This window comes from Macaca thibetana, chromosome 7 (assembly GCF_024542745.1).
Source record: "Macaca thibetana thibetana isolate TM-01 chromosome 7, ASM2454274v1, whole genome shotgun sequence".
Lineage (NCBI taxonomy): Eukaryota > Metazoa > Chordata > Mammalia > Primates > Cercopithecidae > Macaca > Macaca thibetana.
The window spans coordinates 128,646,901-128,663,176 of NC_065584.1; the positions used below are offsets into that span (position 1 = coordinate 128,646,901).

Consider the following 16,276-nt stretch of genomic DNA (forward strand, 5'->3'; position numbering starts at 1 on the left):
TCAGGATCAGTGTTAGAAAAAGTCCTCCCTCTGAAAGGCGAACTAGTGAAAGTCAACATAAAATTAAAGTTGTCTGGCCAAGTCCTCCAAATTACAGGGAAAATGACATTTAGAGTTGAGTCTCAAGAAATACCCAAGTCTAGGCGGGGCGCGGTGGCTCACACCTATAATCCCAGCACTTTGGGACGCCAAGGCGGGTGGATCACCTAAGGCCAGGAGTTCGAGACCAGCCTGACCAACATGGTGAACTCTATCTTTACTAAAAATACAAAATTAGCCAGGTGTGGTGGCACGTGCCTATATTCCCAGCTACTTGGAAGGCTGAGGGAGGAGAATCGCTTGAACCCAGAAGGCAGAGGTTGCGGTGAGCCAAGATTGCACCATTGTACTCCAGCCTGGCCAACAAAACCGAAACTCTGTCTCAAAATAAATAAATAAATAAATACCCAAGTCTAATCAAAGTAAACAGTATCCTGTAGACTGGGATGTACCTTTAAAAAAAAGTAAGAAAAGGAAAAATTAACCTGTCTGAAAAAAAGTCATATTAGCATAGGTACAATAATCTGCATGAAGTAGGAGAAGAGAAGACTACCAGCCATTAGTAACTACTACTTAAAGGAGAAAGAAAACTGATTCTGGTAGATACATAATTACTAGAACTCTACTATAGAACAGAGATCATTTATAAGACTTTAAACCTGAAAGAATATCCCTCAAACTCATTTGATTCCCTTTGCCTTCCAAATAGCTTTCTAATCTGGTTTTCCAAAGTCTCTGATGCTAAAAGAAGTGCCTACAATGGCAGAAACTAGTATTCACTATTCCATTATAATTGACAAGCTAAGATTCTGGATTACATATAAAAAACAAAAGGTCTTATGATTTTGGTTAGCATGATTCAATCCCCTAGAACCTGAAATCTGTTGAACGAGGATATAAAGCTGTATTTTGTGTTCTGCAAAACCAAGGACCAGATCATAGATGGAAGCAGTCACCAAGCTCTTCCTTTGACACTTCATTCTTTAAAAGGAATATCTGTATTTATAAAGAATATCCTTCACAGAAGGAACACACACATTAAACAAACAACTTATAGAGCCAAGGATAAATTTCTTGAACTACAGAACGTCTGTGCTAAAAGGGGCTGGAGGGATCATCTATTTGTGCCTCCTCATTTGGCAGACAAGAGGGTTACATTGCAATTTTAGAGATTAAGTTACCTAACCAAGGTCTCAAAGTTAATCAGTGCCAGGCATTTAACACAGTTCTCCCAATTCACTCCAAGTTATCATAGAGAGAAGGAAAACAACTGTAGCCAGGCACAGTGGTGTGTGCCTACGATCCCAGCCACTTGGGAAGCTGGAGTGGGAGGATCACTTGAGGCCAGGAGTTCAAGGCTGCAGTGTACTGTGCTCCACACCTGTATAGCCACTGCATTCCAGCCTGGGCAAGATAGTGAGACTCCATCTCTTAAAAAAAAAAAAAAAAAGAAAAAGAAAAAAGGCAAAGACGACAACTCTGTAGTCACAAAGACCTAAGTTCAAATCCCAGCTCCCCGACTTACTACTGCTGGGACATTAAGTTATTTCACTTCTCTAAGCCTCATTGTACTCATCTGTAATTAGAGATATCATTTTTTATCTTATAGATAAGATTAAATGAAAGAATGCATATAAAGTACTTAGCACAGAGACTGGAACAAAGAACCCAATAATTTTTAATCAATTAACATATATTATAAATTAAAGATATATAATATGGACATTACAGCAAATAACTATGACACAAAAATGACATGTTGTAATATTCATAACTTATCAGTACCTTCATTTTAATTGTAATTATGTCAGAAATATGATTTTAAAAGGAACAAAGAATTACAGAGAAAGGATGTAAAAAAAGAAAACTGGCCGGGCGTGGTTGCTCACACCTGTATTCCCAGCACTTTGGGAGGCCAATGCAGGTGGATAACTTGAGGTCAGGAGTTCGTGACCAGTCTGGCCAACATGGTGAAACCCTGTCTCCACTAAAAATACAAAAATTAGCCAGGCATGGTGGTGGGCACCTGTAATCCCAGCTACTCAGGAGGCTGAGGCAGGAGAATCATTCGAACGTGGAAGGCAGAAGTTGCAGTGAGCCGAGACCATGCTACTGCACTCCAGCCTAGATGACAGTGAGACTCCGTCTCAAAAAAAAAAAAAAAAAAAAAAAATACTGCCAAGATACCATTTCTAAATCCTTAATTTTTCTTTTTATTAGAACATAATTGATAATTATATTGGATTATTTGTAAGTAGATAGGTTTTGACATATGATACTTGAGAATAAAATACTGACACATAATTTTGAAAAGTAACTGGATCCTAATCAAGTGAGAAAACATTCTATAGCAATTCTAAACCATAAACACAAACTTAATAATAAACACATTTGGTTAGAAAAGCTACTTTAATCACTTTTTTATTTTTAAGACCAGGTCTTGGTCTGTTACCCAAGCTAGAGTATAGTGGCTTGATGACAACTCACTGCAGCCTCCAACTTTGCGGCTCAAGTAATTTCTCCACCTTAGCCTCCCAAGTAGCTGGAACTACAGGAACATGCCACCATGCCTAATTCTTTTTATTATTTTTTATAGAGACAGTGGTCTCACTATGTTGCCCAGGCTGGTCTCAAACTCCTGGACTCAAGCAATCTTCCTGCCTCAGCCTCCCAAAGTGTTGGAGGCATGAGCTACTGTGCCCATCCTAACCTTTTTACATTTTTTTATTATGCAATAGTTATAGACACACAAAAAGTTGCAAAAAATAGTATGGAGATGTCCCATGTGCCCTTCACCCACCTTCCCCCAATGGTAAAGTCTTACATAACTACAGTATGTTATCAAAACCAGGAAATTCACATTGGCACTGAAATATAATTCACATATCATATAATTCACCATTTTATAGTATACAATTAAGAGGTTTTTAGTAAATGTTCCCAGAGTTCTGCAACCCTCACCACTAACCACCTTTTAAAGTCATCATAGGCTGGGCACAGTGGCTCACACCCATAATCCCAGTACTTTGGGATGTTGACGTGGGAGGATTACTCGAGCCCAGAGTTTGAAACCAGCCCGGTCAACAAAGCAGGACTCTGTCTCTACAAAAGAATTTTAAAAATTAGCTGGGCTTGGTGGCATGCACCTGTAGTCCCAGCTACTGGGGAGGCTGAGACAAGAGGATTGCTTGAACTCAGGAGTTCGAGGGTGCAGTGAGCCAAGATCATGCCACTGTACTCCAGCCTCAGCAACAGGGCAAGACCCTATCTCAAAACAAAACAAAACAAATAATACCACCATAGCATAATTGTGAAGAATAGAAAACATGATAGGTTCATTTTTTCACCTATTTAGCTCAAGCTATAGGTAACTTTACATTTGCTTTTGCTGTGGTTTTTTTTTTTTTTTTTTTTTTTTTTTTTTTTTGAGATGGAGTCTCACTCTGCCGCCCAGGCTGAAGTGTAGTGGCGCGATCTTGGCTCACTGCAACCTCCATCTCCCAGGTTCAAGCGAGTCTCCTGCCTCAGTCCCTGAGTAGCTGAGATTACAGGCGTGCAACACCGTGCCCAGCTAAGTTTTATATTTTTAGTAAAGACAGGGTTTCACCATGTTGGCCAGGGTGGTCTTGAATGCCTGACCTCATGTGATCTGCCCTCCCTCAGACTCCCAAAGTGCTGGGATTACAGGTGTGAGCCACCACGGCTGGCCCTACATTTGCTTTTTTTCTTTTTTGAGACAGAGTCTTGCTCTGTCACCCAGGCTGGAGTGCAGTGACATGATCTCAGCTTACTGCAACCTCCACCTCCCAGGTTCAAGCGATTCTCCTGCCTCAGCATCCTGAGTAGTTGGGACTACAAGCGCATGCCACCACACTCAGCTAATTTTTTGTAATTTTAGTAGAGACGGGGTTTCATCGTGTTAGCTAGGATGGTCTCGATCTGACCTTGTGATCTGCCCGCCTCAGCCTCCCAAAGTGCTGGGATTACAGGTGTGAGCCACCACATCAGGCCTATTTGCATTATTTAATAATCATTTTTTTAGAGCTAATACTTTTATTCATACACATTTACAATCAACATATGTTAAGCCCCTTGGTGACACCTTAGTTACTAGCTGTACAAAGATATCTCTGCTCTTCAAACAGTTCACAGTACACTGAGGGGCAGACACGTGAGAAAATATTCATTTCTTTTTTTGAGATGGAGTCTCACTCTGTCGCCCAGGCTGGAGTGCAGTGGCACGATCTCAACTCACTGCAAGTTCTGCCTCCTGGGTTCACACCATTCTCTTGCCTCAGCCTCCTGAGTAGCTGGGACTACAGGGGCCCGCCACCACACCCGGCTAAATTTTTTTTACATATTTTTAGTAGAAATGGGGCTTCACCATGTTAGCCAGGATGGTCTCTATCTCCTGACCTTGTGATCCGCCTGCCTCGGCCTCCCAAAGTGCTGGGATTACAGGCGTGAGCCACCATGCCAGGAGAAAATATTCACATTTCAATATGGTAAGTGCTATAAGTCCCCCAAGGCACTGCCCAGCAACAATGGGGAGGGAGTCTACCCTGGAACAAGAAGGTTGGTGATCCATGCAGTGAGAAAAGGTGCATACATAAGATGAGACAAGACAATGCTGGAAAGGGAGGTAGCAGAGAGATTATGGAAGGCCTTCTATGCCATGCTAAAAGGCTCCTGTTATCCTGTAGGCAATGGGAAAACCATGCAGGATTTTTAAAAGAAAAAATAATTAGAGTTGCATTTGGGAAACATGTGAAAGATGTGAATGGGCCCACCACTCCACAGGAAGGTAAAACCTACACAATTTGGTCCCCACATCTGGCAAGGGCAAATGCGGAGCCAGGGAATGGAATGTGGCCAGCACTAAATAGTTAGTGGCCCGTCCAGCAGAGGGTTCTATACCCAGCACCAGTGCACTGTGGCAGAGTATTGTGCAGTGAGGTGTTCACTATGACTCACACTGATTGTTGAATATTTTAAATGTCACCCCCGCATGGAGGCCAGGCCCAGAGGGCTCCTTTAAACCATTAAGCCTCTATCATCACACACAGCTACAACAAAAAATAGATCTCAGCCGGCACAGTGGCTCACGCCTGTAATCCCTGTACTTTGGGAAGCTGAGGCAGGTGGATCACCTTAGGTCAGGAGTTCGAGATCAGCCTGGCCAACATGGTGAAACCCCGTCTCTACTAAAAATACAAAAATTTGCCAGGTGTGGTGACTTGAGCCTGTAGTCTCAGCTACTGGGGAGGCTGAGGCAGGAGAATTGCTTGAACCCGGGATGTGGAGGTTGCAGTGAGCCAAGATTGCGCCACTGCAGCCTGGGCGACAGAGCAAGTCTCCGTCTCAAAAAAAAAAAAAAAAAAAAAAAAAAAAAAAAAAAATCTCCAATGTTCTTTCATTATCCTCAACCTGCTTCTCCAGATTCTCCCTCCAGATTCTGACCAGGTATTTCTGCTTAAGGCTCCACTTAAGCTCTCACTTAAGGCTCTCACTCCAATCCCTCTGTTTCTCTGGTTTTGATCTTTTGTTTCTCCATTTAGCCAATTATTTTAATTCTCCCTCCACTCTAACTTCGGCTCTCCAGTGTAAAGACTTTACTGGCCATGGAAAGTCCACCTCCTGCCACCATGTCTACCCATTCCTGAAGCACCAGACCTGAACACATAGTAGACACAGAGTCACATTGGTTCCATTAATCCATTACGAAACTATTATCAAGAAAAGTTAATAGAAAACTCTAAACATATAATACAAATCCAGCTAAAGCCCACAGCTTTCAGGAATCTTTAGGTTGGAGCTCCAAGATGTCATTTTATACAATACAGATTTCCATTTGTTTGTACTGCCTCAATTAACTAAATACACAACACTCTTATGTTTAAAAATGAACTTAAAGTACACATATCACATTACGCCTTAGTGTACATTTACATATACTATGATTGCACCTATTTAATGTCTCTTACCACCAAGAGAAGGTGTGACCATCACACAAAGAATCTGACCAACAAAGGTATAACTAGGCAGTGATGGCAATTAGAAATGGTGATAAAAGACTCTATTAAACGAGAGGCTAAAAGTATAAATTAGCATAAAGCAAAGGAAATAATAAAAGATGAACAGAAGGGCTATCTTGTTCAGGAAAGATGGCAAGAAATAAAATTGTGAAATTCAGAAAGTGAAGAAAAAGTAAAATTCTTCCACTTCTTTTGTCATTGTCTTTCAGTCAGAAAGTAGCTTAAGTGAGATAAATCATTAGTAAAAATAGTCCATAATATTTTATAATGACACACTGAAAGATCTCATTTGCAGCAAGATAGTATATCATTATATCTGTCTCTTTAAAAATAATCAGACTGACTAGTATACCCAATATTACAAATTAGAATATGGGTATTATCTCCTTTACCATAAAATTAGAAAGCAGTTCATAGATGTACATTTAATGTGGCTATTCATTTAAACAAACTTTTTAAAATTACATAAGATAGATTAAAAAGTAAGCAAAGAAAGTATTACATTTTCAGATTAGCTGTGCTGCCTAGTTGGTTCAGTATTTTATGTCCTGTAGCTACACCAAGCAAACTCCTCTCCCAGTTTTTTTAAAACCTATTTCACATGTGCTAGAATCTGAAGCTGGGCATAGTTTGAAGAAGTTCCATTCTAGTACTGGGACTTCCTTATGTTTTTATCAGAGTTTCACTGCTCAACAGCCAAATTTCTTTTGATAGTATAACTTCCAAATGGCCTCCCAAAGAGCTGATGGGCTATTCTGTTAGACAGACAAGTGTATACGGAGAAATTGTAGGTTTAATATGCCTTATAACATTCCAGGCATCATTGCCAATCCATGGAGTCCTTCTGACCTACAAACCTCCAATTCCATATAACTTTGGGCCTTTTAGAGTCTTCTAGAGGCAAGGTAAGGCATGGTGGCTCACGCTTGTAATCCTAGCACTTTGGGAGGTTGAGGCGGGTGGATTGCTTAATGTTAGGAGTTAGAAACCAGCCTGGCCAACATGGTGAAACCCCTTCTGTACTAAAAATACAAAAATTAGCCGAGTGTGGTGGCGCATGCCTGTAACCCCAGCTACTCGGGAGACTGAGACACAAGAATTGCTTGAACCCATGAGGAAGAGGTTGCAATGAGCCGACATCATACCACTGAACTCCAGCTTGGGCAACAGAGTGAGACTCTGTTTAAAAAAAAAAAAAAAAAAATGCTTCTAGAGGCTAAAAATCTAAAAGACGGCAGGCTGGATCTTAAATTACCTCTGGAAGTACATGAGATCCTTATGTGAATTGACTAATTCCGCTTTCTTGTGTTTTTTTGTTTGTTTTGTGTTTTTTTTGTTTGTTTTTGAGATGGAGTTTCGCTCTTGTTGCCCAGGCTGGAATACAATGGCGCGATCTCGGCTCACCACAACCTTCGCCTCCCTAGTTCAAGCAATTCTCCTGCCTCAGCCTCCAGAGTAGCTGGGATTACAGGCATGCGCCACCACACCCAGCTAATTGTTTTATTTTTAGTAGAGACAGGATTTCTCCATGTTGGTCAGGCTGGTCTCAACCTCCAGACCTCAGGGGATCCACCCACCTCGGCCTCCCTAAGTGTTGGGATTACAGGCGTGAGCCACCATGCCCAGCCGTTCTTGTGTTCTGATCAATGTTCTTACCTGCTTGGTTCAAGTCTAACAAAACAAAAATCTTAGTGGCACCTCCTGCCTAGAGTATTTGGAATCCTTTGGAAATCCTGAAGCCAACTTTTCCACTCTATCCTCAAAATTAGACTGAGGCCCAGACTAGAGGTCCTTGGGTTAAGTTGGGGTATAGAGAAAAAAGGCTCTGCACCTGTCTGGAGGTGAAGGATAATTTGCCTAAGGAGTGCCTGGATGGAGTGCCAGACTATGAGGGTTCCTAATGATTTGGCTTTTTCCTACTACAAGTTCACTGAAAGTGGCCAGACATTTGAGTGTGCCCTAGGGCAGGCGGATTTGATGTACCACTATTTATTTCAGGTCTTGGGCCTGTGGGCCTTTGCTAATTTTTCTGGCTCCCACAATACCACTTCACAGCAAGCCCCCTTAATCTCTCCAATAAAGTGGAGTGTCTGTATTGTCAGTCATCCCCTATTCATCAGTCTTTAGACTATCCCTTCTTTTTCTCCTTTTCCAGAGCAAAATAACCTATTAGCATTGGCATTCTGCCGAACACTGATTGCCCAGTGCTTTCTTGGAGGTTCCCATCCCCAAAGCTCTAGCCTGGCATTGTGTTGAGTGCTCAAAGTACACCCTGTATAGGGCTGGGAACTTCGAAGCTGTCAGGGGTTCACTGGGGAATTCAGAGACGCAATCTTCAGTCCTCAAGAGAAGCTATTTTTGGTGGCCGCTTAGGTTTAGGAACAGAGATGCTGAAATGTGCCTTTTAGGACTCCATGGGTCACGTTTCTTAACTGTTAATGCACAATTGGGGCTGCACTATATTCGTCAAAGGATTTTCAAACATCAGCTAAATGTTGCAATTTGATACTCTCTTTTTTGTCAGATGATTAAGCTGATCCCGAAGAGAAGAGTCCTCTTGGAAATAAAATTCACATGTAGTTACTGCAGCCACAGAATGAAGATTGAAATCTGAATCCACCTTTTCTTGACATAATGCCATTGCTTTGTGAAGAATCTTAATTTGTGTTATACAGTTTTAGAATTAGATTTAATTCATCACTAGCTTTATGCATTATTAGTTTAGATTGATTCCTCTCTGCATGTCAAGTATGATTGAAATTTACTGACAGTAATTTTCCCTAAGCAGATTTCTGTTGTTTGACTCAACTGTACCAGAATAAGTCAGATAAACACACTAATGAAAAAAACTAAAGACTTTACATTTTTAACTTTTCCACTTAGAAGTAGTCTGCTGTTAACTCAATCTGGAATGCTCTTTACACATCCCCACACCATTTTATGCTTTTGCCAATTTTTTTTTTTTCTTTTAAGAGACAGGGTTTCCATCTGTAGCCCAGGCTGGAGTACAATAGCACAATCATAGCTCACTGTAACCTCGAACTCCTGGGCTTATGAAATCCTCCCACTTCAGCCCCCTCATGTAGCTAGGACTATAGGCATATACCAACATGCCAGCCTAAATTTTAAATTTTTTGTAGAGACAAGGTCTTGCTATGTTGCCCAGGATAGACTCAAACTCCTGGCCTCAAGGGATCCTCCTATGTTGGCCCCCGCCAAAGCACTGAGATTACAGGCATAAACCACAGCACCTGGCCCTGCTGTTGGCAATTTTTCACAGCCTGGTTCAAATTTCGTCTCCTTTGAAAAACAATTATTTTTTAATCCCTCCCCATCTCCCAAACTCCAACCCAAATTTACATTGCCACAACATATCCCCTTGTCTTAGCTCCAAATTCTATGATGCTTTATAGTTTGTTATTTATGTGTTTGCAATCCCTAAATTGTAAGCCCTTCCAACAGGGGCCTTGACTCTTCCTTTCCCCCAGTGCGTCAAGTTATGAACAAAATTTGTTTGAAATAACAATATACAAATCTACAATAATCATACTGTTTTTAGGTCAGGAGAGACAAAAAATACTAACCAATAAATACAACAGCATCAAACTGGTATAATGACGCACTGCAGAATCTTTAGACTCCTACCCACTTGAAAATAGGTATGCGTATCTGTAGACAACCTAGCATTCACCTTGCAAAGGAAGAGAATCTACTAAGACAATTCAGGAATAAATCAAAAGTTAGAAATGTGAGATTCATCATTCGCCTCTTCTTCTCCCTCACCTTTTATATCCAGTCAATCAACACTTGTCCATTTTACCTACTAAATCTCTCTCTAACCCCGTAGTAGCAATTCTCAAACCTCATTAAGCCTAAGAATCACCTGGAAGACTTGTTAAACAGACTGCTGAACTCCATCCCCAGAGTTTTTGATTCACTAGGTCTGGGATGGAGTCAAGAATTTGTAGTTCTAACCAGTACCCAGGTGATATGGATAATACCTATCTAGGGGCCATACTTTGAAAACCACTGCTTTATCCAATCCCTTATTTCACTTTCCATGCTTTTGAGAGGCCTCACAATTTCTACTGAAGGAAAAGGGTTCCTGAGTTGTGACATAGTAAAATGACTCAAATGAGGCATAAGAATAGCTAGTTTTGGTCCTGATTTTGAATGGTTTCTCTTGGTGGGCAGTGGTTGTCTGAGGCTTTGAACTGATCTTTAACACACAGGAATGAGTTCTAGGCGTTTCTGGAGTGGTCCAGAGCACCTCTAAATACAAAGCAGCAGATGAGGTCATGGTAATTCAGGGAGTCAGAAGTGGAAGGGTGGGGGGTTGAAAGCTATAATCACTGTCAAAGGGGTGTTTTCTGTAGACAAGTGAATGGAGCTATTGTACACAAACTCAGTGGTTGCCAAGCATGTGGCCCAATTATTTTGCCTTCATGAGCATGGCACGGAAGGATCTCTTTAGAGAACTTGATTCACACAAGTTTGTGTTTAGTCTAACGGTAGCAGGCAAAAGCCTGGGGAATTTGAACCTAAGAGTCTTTACAAGTTCCTGCCTCCCAAATCTGGGATATGGTACTAGAAAGTTGGTAAGATCACGAAAGTAAAACACAATCCTTAAAAATAATACAACAATTACAACTGTTGAAAGACCAATATAGGGGCCTATCTTGGGTCAAAATGTTGACACCAATAATGAAGATCACATGTTGACCTTGGGAGGCAAAAGGTTCATAATTTAAATTTCTCTGAGACGGTTTTAGCTCATGGAGAAACTGGAGGTTAGGAATATGTGAACTTAGACCCTCTGCTCTCCCTGGTTTATCTTTGGCTCTACCTGTATTTAAAGTGCTTGTAAAAATCCAGACTTTTTTTTTTTTTTTTTTGAGACAGAGTCTTGCTCTGCTGCCCAGGCTGGAGTGCAATGGCGCTATCTCGGCTCACCGCAACCTCCGCCTTCCAGGTTCAAGCGATTCTCCTGCCTCAGCCTCCCGAGCAGCTGGGATTACAGGCATGTAACACCATACACCTGGTTAATTTTTGTATTTTTAGTAGAGACAGGGGTTTTACCATGTTGGCCAGGCTGGTCTTGAACTCCTGATCTCAAGTGATCCTCCCACCTCAGTCTCCCAAATTGCCAGGATTACAGGCACGAGCCACCATGTCTAGCCAAAAGTCCAAAAAGTTTTATTGGTCACCAGGGTCTAGGGTCTTAAAAGGAATGGAAGACCTGCTTCAATTGCCAGGACAGACATATGAATTGGCGATTTGCTGTCTTAGGTGAAACACCATTCTCCCTGCAACATGGGAATGGAAATGCTTTAGTATCCTTCAAATTTCCTAGCTGCATAAGAAAACCACTGAGGTGGTTGGCCTAAGCCCAAAAGGGTCAAGGCCAGAAAACAGAGGGGCAACAAGCATCACCTGGCCTCCAGGAAAGCAGCACTGTCCTTTCTGGGCACTACAGAAGTGAGAAACAGAAGCTATAAGGTTGCTGCCAAATCCTCCATGATATTCACTTCTTTAGTACAAGCCCTAACTAGGCACATTTGGGGGACGAGCAACTCACAGTAGGCTACTCCATGAAACAGGGTCTGCAGAGTCAAACAGGATGTTATAGATGAGGCTATCAAAGGTGAATTCAGCTTAAAATAGATATAACTAGAAACAGGATGGGACGCACGGTTCGCTTCCTCTTGGAGCAAGAGGTGAGAAAATGAAGCTGTGAGGAGGTCTGTCTCCTGTTTTATGGGGTACTAAGGGGGAAAATGTGAGGGAAACTTCTGTAGCTATGGTGATCTCTACACTCAAAATCCTAATTCTGGCAGAACTCTAGCACTCCATGAAGTACTGCATCACACAGTATTCATTTGATCTAAGCCCTCCAAACTTGCACAGATGGAGGCGGGGGGACCCGAAAGTTTTGAAATCCTAAAAGACAAACCAAAAAGTCATAGGAGCTATACCAACTGGCACTCCACTAATTCAACAAAGGATAATTGCAGAAATTGACTTCATAAATACCTCAAAGACCTCATAAATACCACACTAACGTACTGTACTTCTCACCAAGGAGAGGGGTCACACAGCAAAATGGTTTGCAATGGAATGGATTAAAACTATAAAGGGTTATATAATTGTTAGAACTGTTTATTGTTTTCAGGAATAAGAAATTTTGAAGTGAAGTTAACATAGTAATCATGTAGCACAAACAAATTAGAACAAATATTTATTGAACTAAAACTATGTAAGGCATCAGACTAGATGTGATAATTCTTAGGGTTTATGATTTATAGCTTTCTCTTAATATATTATAAATACTAGAGTGCCTGGCAAGCACAGGGCTCAATATATTTGTTCTCTCCCTCCCTCTCTCACCCTAGCTACCACAGCTACTAAGTGTTTGAGCCACAATCCAATCCAAATATTGGTTATACTGTGGAAATGCCCCTGCACACACATTCTATTTATGGTAGTATCTTATTTAACTGCACAATTTAACCTGGCTGCTTAATCCATTATTTTAATGTGTCTCCCAGTAAAATCAAATTCATTTCTAAAGTAGCTCACCTTTCAGTAACCACAAAAAACTGATTAACATTTCTGACTTGAAAATAGGTATTTTTCAACACATACTTCTACTAGAAATTTTGCAATATATATTCTTTTAATTTATAAACTATTACAAGCTGAAAGACAACTAAAAATCTATTCCTGGCCGGGTGCAGTGACTCACACCTGTAATTCCAGCACTTTGGGAGGTGAGGCGGGTGGATCACGAGGTCAAAAGATAGGGACCATCCTGGCCAACATGGTGAAACCCCGTCTCTACTAAAAATACGAAAATTGGCCGGGGGTGGTGGTGGATGCCTGTAATACCATCTACTTGGGAGGCTGAGGCAGGAGAATCACTTGAACCGGGGAGGTAGAGGTTGCAGTGAGCTGAGATCGCACCATTGCACACCAGCCTGGGCAACAGAGCGAGACTCCAACTCAAAATAATAATAATAAAAATAATCTATTCCTTATAAGCAGGGCATAGTGGTGCACTTCTGTAGTCCCAACTACTTGGGAGGATGAGGCGAGAGAATCACTTCAGCCCAGGAATTCAAGTCCAGCCTGGGCAACATAGCAAGATCCCGTTTCTTAAAAACATAAAAATCTATTCCTTAGGATATTACATGCCTAAGCATGTAAATGACTCCTTCAGTACACTGAGTTCAAAGATATTAGGTATCTTTTCATTTTTTAATTTTCCCTATTTTCTCCCAAATAACAAAGGAAGGTGATACATGTGGTAAATAAATATATATATATATATCCATAAATGAAACAGATGAGTGAAGAACAGATGAGTAGACCAGATCTGCATTTACGAGGCAATGACCTTCAAAACGGGCAGGGAGCTGTTAACAATGTTCTTCACAGGGGAGCAATTATACTACAAACCTCCTATGTATACTTTCATTTCTCATGGTCTACAAATACATTTGCATACCAGAAAGAGTGAAAGAATAGTCTGGTAACTGTGGCAACCCTCACTGAAAACATACAAGGCATTTTCATTACCTTAATAATTACATCCTAAATGCCAGATCAGAATAAATGCTGCATTACGAAAGGACAAATACTTTGATGGAATTTCCTACAACTGAAATTTACCAAATGTAACTATCATAACTCCAACCCAGTGATACATTTCTGATTCTGTAATACCCTAAGTAGTCTCTGATTATGCTGAGGCAGTAAAATCATTCTAAAATAGATACCTTATTTAAACAAAAATATGGCATACAACACTTAAAGGAAAATGAGTTCAAATTATCACCCTAAAAATTAAAATATACAGTGCTACAATGCCTAAAATGTTGGGAATATTGCTTAACCTAATAAGAAGCTCACAGATCCTTTCCATACTGATTTAAAAGATCCTGTGCCCAGTATTTAACAAACAGTATTTAACAAATAAGCACGTGCACACATGCACACATACACACACACACACACACTACAGAAATGCATGAGGAAAAGTTGATAAGAAAAGCTCAATTACTAAATGTTCAAAAAAGCTACATGAAGAAAATATTATTTTCATATAAGATACTGTCTTTTTGCTACATTTCCTCACATGAGTAAAAACAAAAGCAATTTACAAAAGTGGTGCCAAAGAATGACAACATCACATATACTTTACAATCCCTGTTTTTTAGATTCCACGCAAAAATCACAATGCACAATCATTAACATGTCTAGACAGTGGACACTTACTACAGTGTGGCCATATTACACCACGCTTAATTTTTTAAGGGCCTAGATATTTTATAAAATTAAATTGCAAAATGTAAAATGAGAGCAGTAGGAAAATAAGTACAACCATAGTAGGATATAGCAAGCACAAACCCAATAAGTCCTCTTTAACTCAAAAATATTCTTTTTCTAAATGGTAATAAAAACTATCCACAATTATAATACCAATCAAACAACCTCAAAGGTTCCACTAACTGGGAAAAAAATAACTAGTTGCCTCATTGCAATACTTTAAAACCACAAGGTTAACAATCATTTCTAGCGAAATGGTGATGTGAATTGTGTTTTATTTGTATTCTACACCTTGGCAAAAGTTAGTGACCTGCCTCAGAAATTATTTCACATACCCCAAAAGTATTCTTAGGACTCATGAAGTATAAATCTCACACTGCCCTTGATATGCTATTGGATAAATGCTTTAAATTTTAAAGCAAAGGATAAAGACTTTTAAAAAGCTCTAGACAATATACTCAAATGGTGAAGATGTCAACTCAATGTATTCTCCTACCCCAGCAAAAGAAAAAAAACAAAAAAAAAAATTGGACATGGCACAACGATACAATAGGAACAAAAAGTAGTATTCCACTCATTCAGCAAGGAAATAATACAGAGCATCTCTCTATCATATTCAACTACAAAAATCCTTTCACTTGATGGCTAGCATCTTTATGACTGCTTAGTCTGTATTTAAGTGGCCTTAAAAAGAGATTCTGTGCTCTTTCTCTACCCTCACGGATCTTTGACAACAGTCAGCACTTATACCCAGAGCTGGTTTCGAGGGGAGGGAGAAAAGGGAAAGTGAGGAGAAGGCTGAACTGAGCACGGAGTCAGCAGGGAGCAGCTGCTCTCATACACTACCCAGTGTCTTTCTCACACACCGCTATTTTCCGCTATTGAGCACTGTCAGCAAAAATAAATAAATAAATAAGGAGGCGGGGGGGGACAAGGAGACACTGAGGGTAGGACCCAGGCCGACAGTTTTTGTCTGTCACATCTGAGCCAGAAGCCTCCTCTGTTTTCCTGCTGCAAAGGCAAAGGATCAGGTGAGACCCCTCCGGGTCCAGCTCAATTCGCTTCTCCACAAAGAGCCGCTTCCGGCGATGAGCGCAGGATCCTCCTGGCTGATGAACTGAACACCGGAGCATTGTCAATGTTTTCAATCTCTGACTTTTTCATAAGGGAGGAGAGAGGGCTGTGACTGCATTCCCGGGAAAGACTACTACTCCTGACGTGCACACAGCAGTAGTGAAGGAACATGAGCAAGAGGTTGTAAAAATCCCTTCAAAAATACCAGGTTCTGAAAGAAATGCTGTTCAGCATTACCGTATTGTTGGCGTTTTTCGTAAGTCGCCGATTCTTCCTGGCCACCGCCAAGCCCCAAATCGCTGGGACTTGTTGCTAAATCTTTACCTCACGTCCCCCAGAACCGCCCAACACAATAAGATTTGGGGGTCGAAAGGCAAGAGGGGGCCTAAATCTCTAAAGCCCAGAGGACTGGGCTTCCTTCAATAGGCCACTCCGCATGGGCTGCGCGTTCAGTTCTACCTTCTGAAAGCTCTGACTCACAAATGGGGTGAGGGGGGAGGAATTATGACATAAACCATTATCCTTCCAACCCAAGAGAGATAAGAAAAGCCAGCCATACGTCCTTGCCCGGCCAGAGAGCCAAAGCCTGAGCCCCCGACGGGGCGGCCGGGCTAGGAGCCTACAGCCCTACCCGCCTCCCTCCGGGCGCCCCGGAAAGGTGCACCCTACCCGGGCGGGCTCGAGGAACCAGGACGGGGCGCCCTCACCCAAGGAGAGCAGGGGAGGACTTGGGGGTGTGGGACGCGGAGACTAGCCCCGCGGCGGCGGTGACACACCGGGTGCCAGGGCTCCGGCAGGGG

General features: G+C 41.4%; 2 protein-coding genes across 4 annotated transcripts in view; one reads left to right on the forward strand and one right to left on the reverse strand.

Annotated features, from left to right (window-relative positions):
- Window positions 1–16,276, reverse strand: part of FRMD5 (FERM domain containing 5) — a 339,581-nt gene that overhangs the window by 322,245 nt on the left and 1,060 nt on the right. The gene's annotated exons all lie outside the window — the stretch shown is intronic.
- EIF3J (eukaryotic translation initiation factor 3 subunit J) overlaps window positions 1–16,276 on the forward strand; it is a 670,767-nt gene that overhangs the window by 276,144 nt on the left and 378,347 nt on the right. The gene's annotated exons all lie outside the window — the stretch shown is intronic.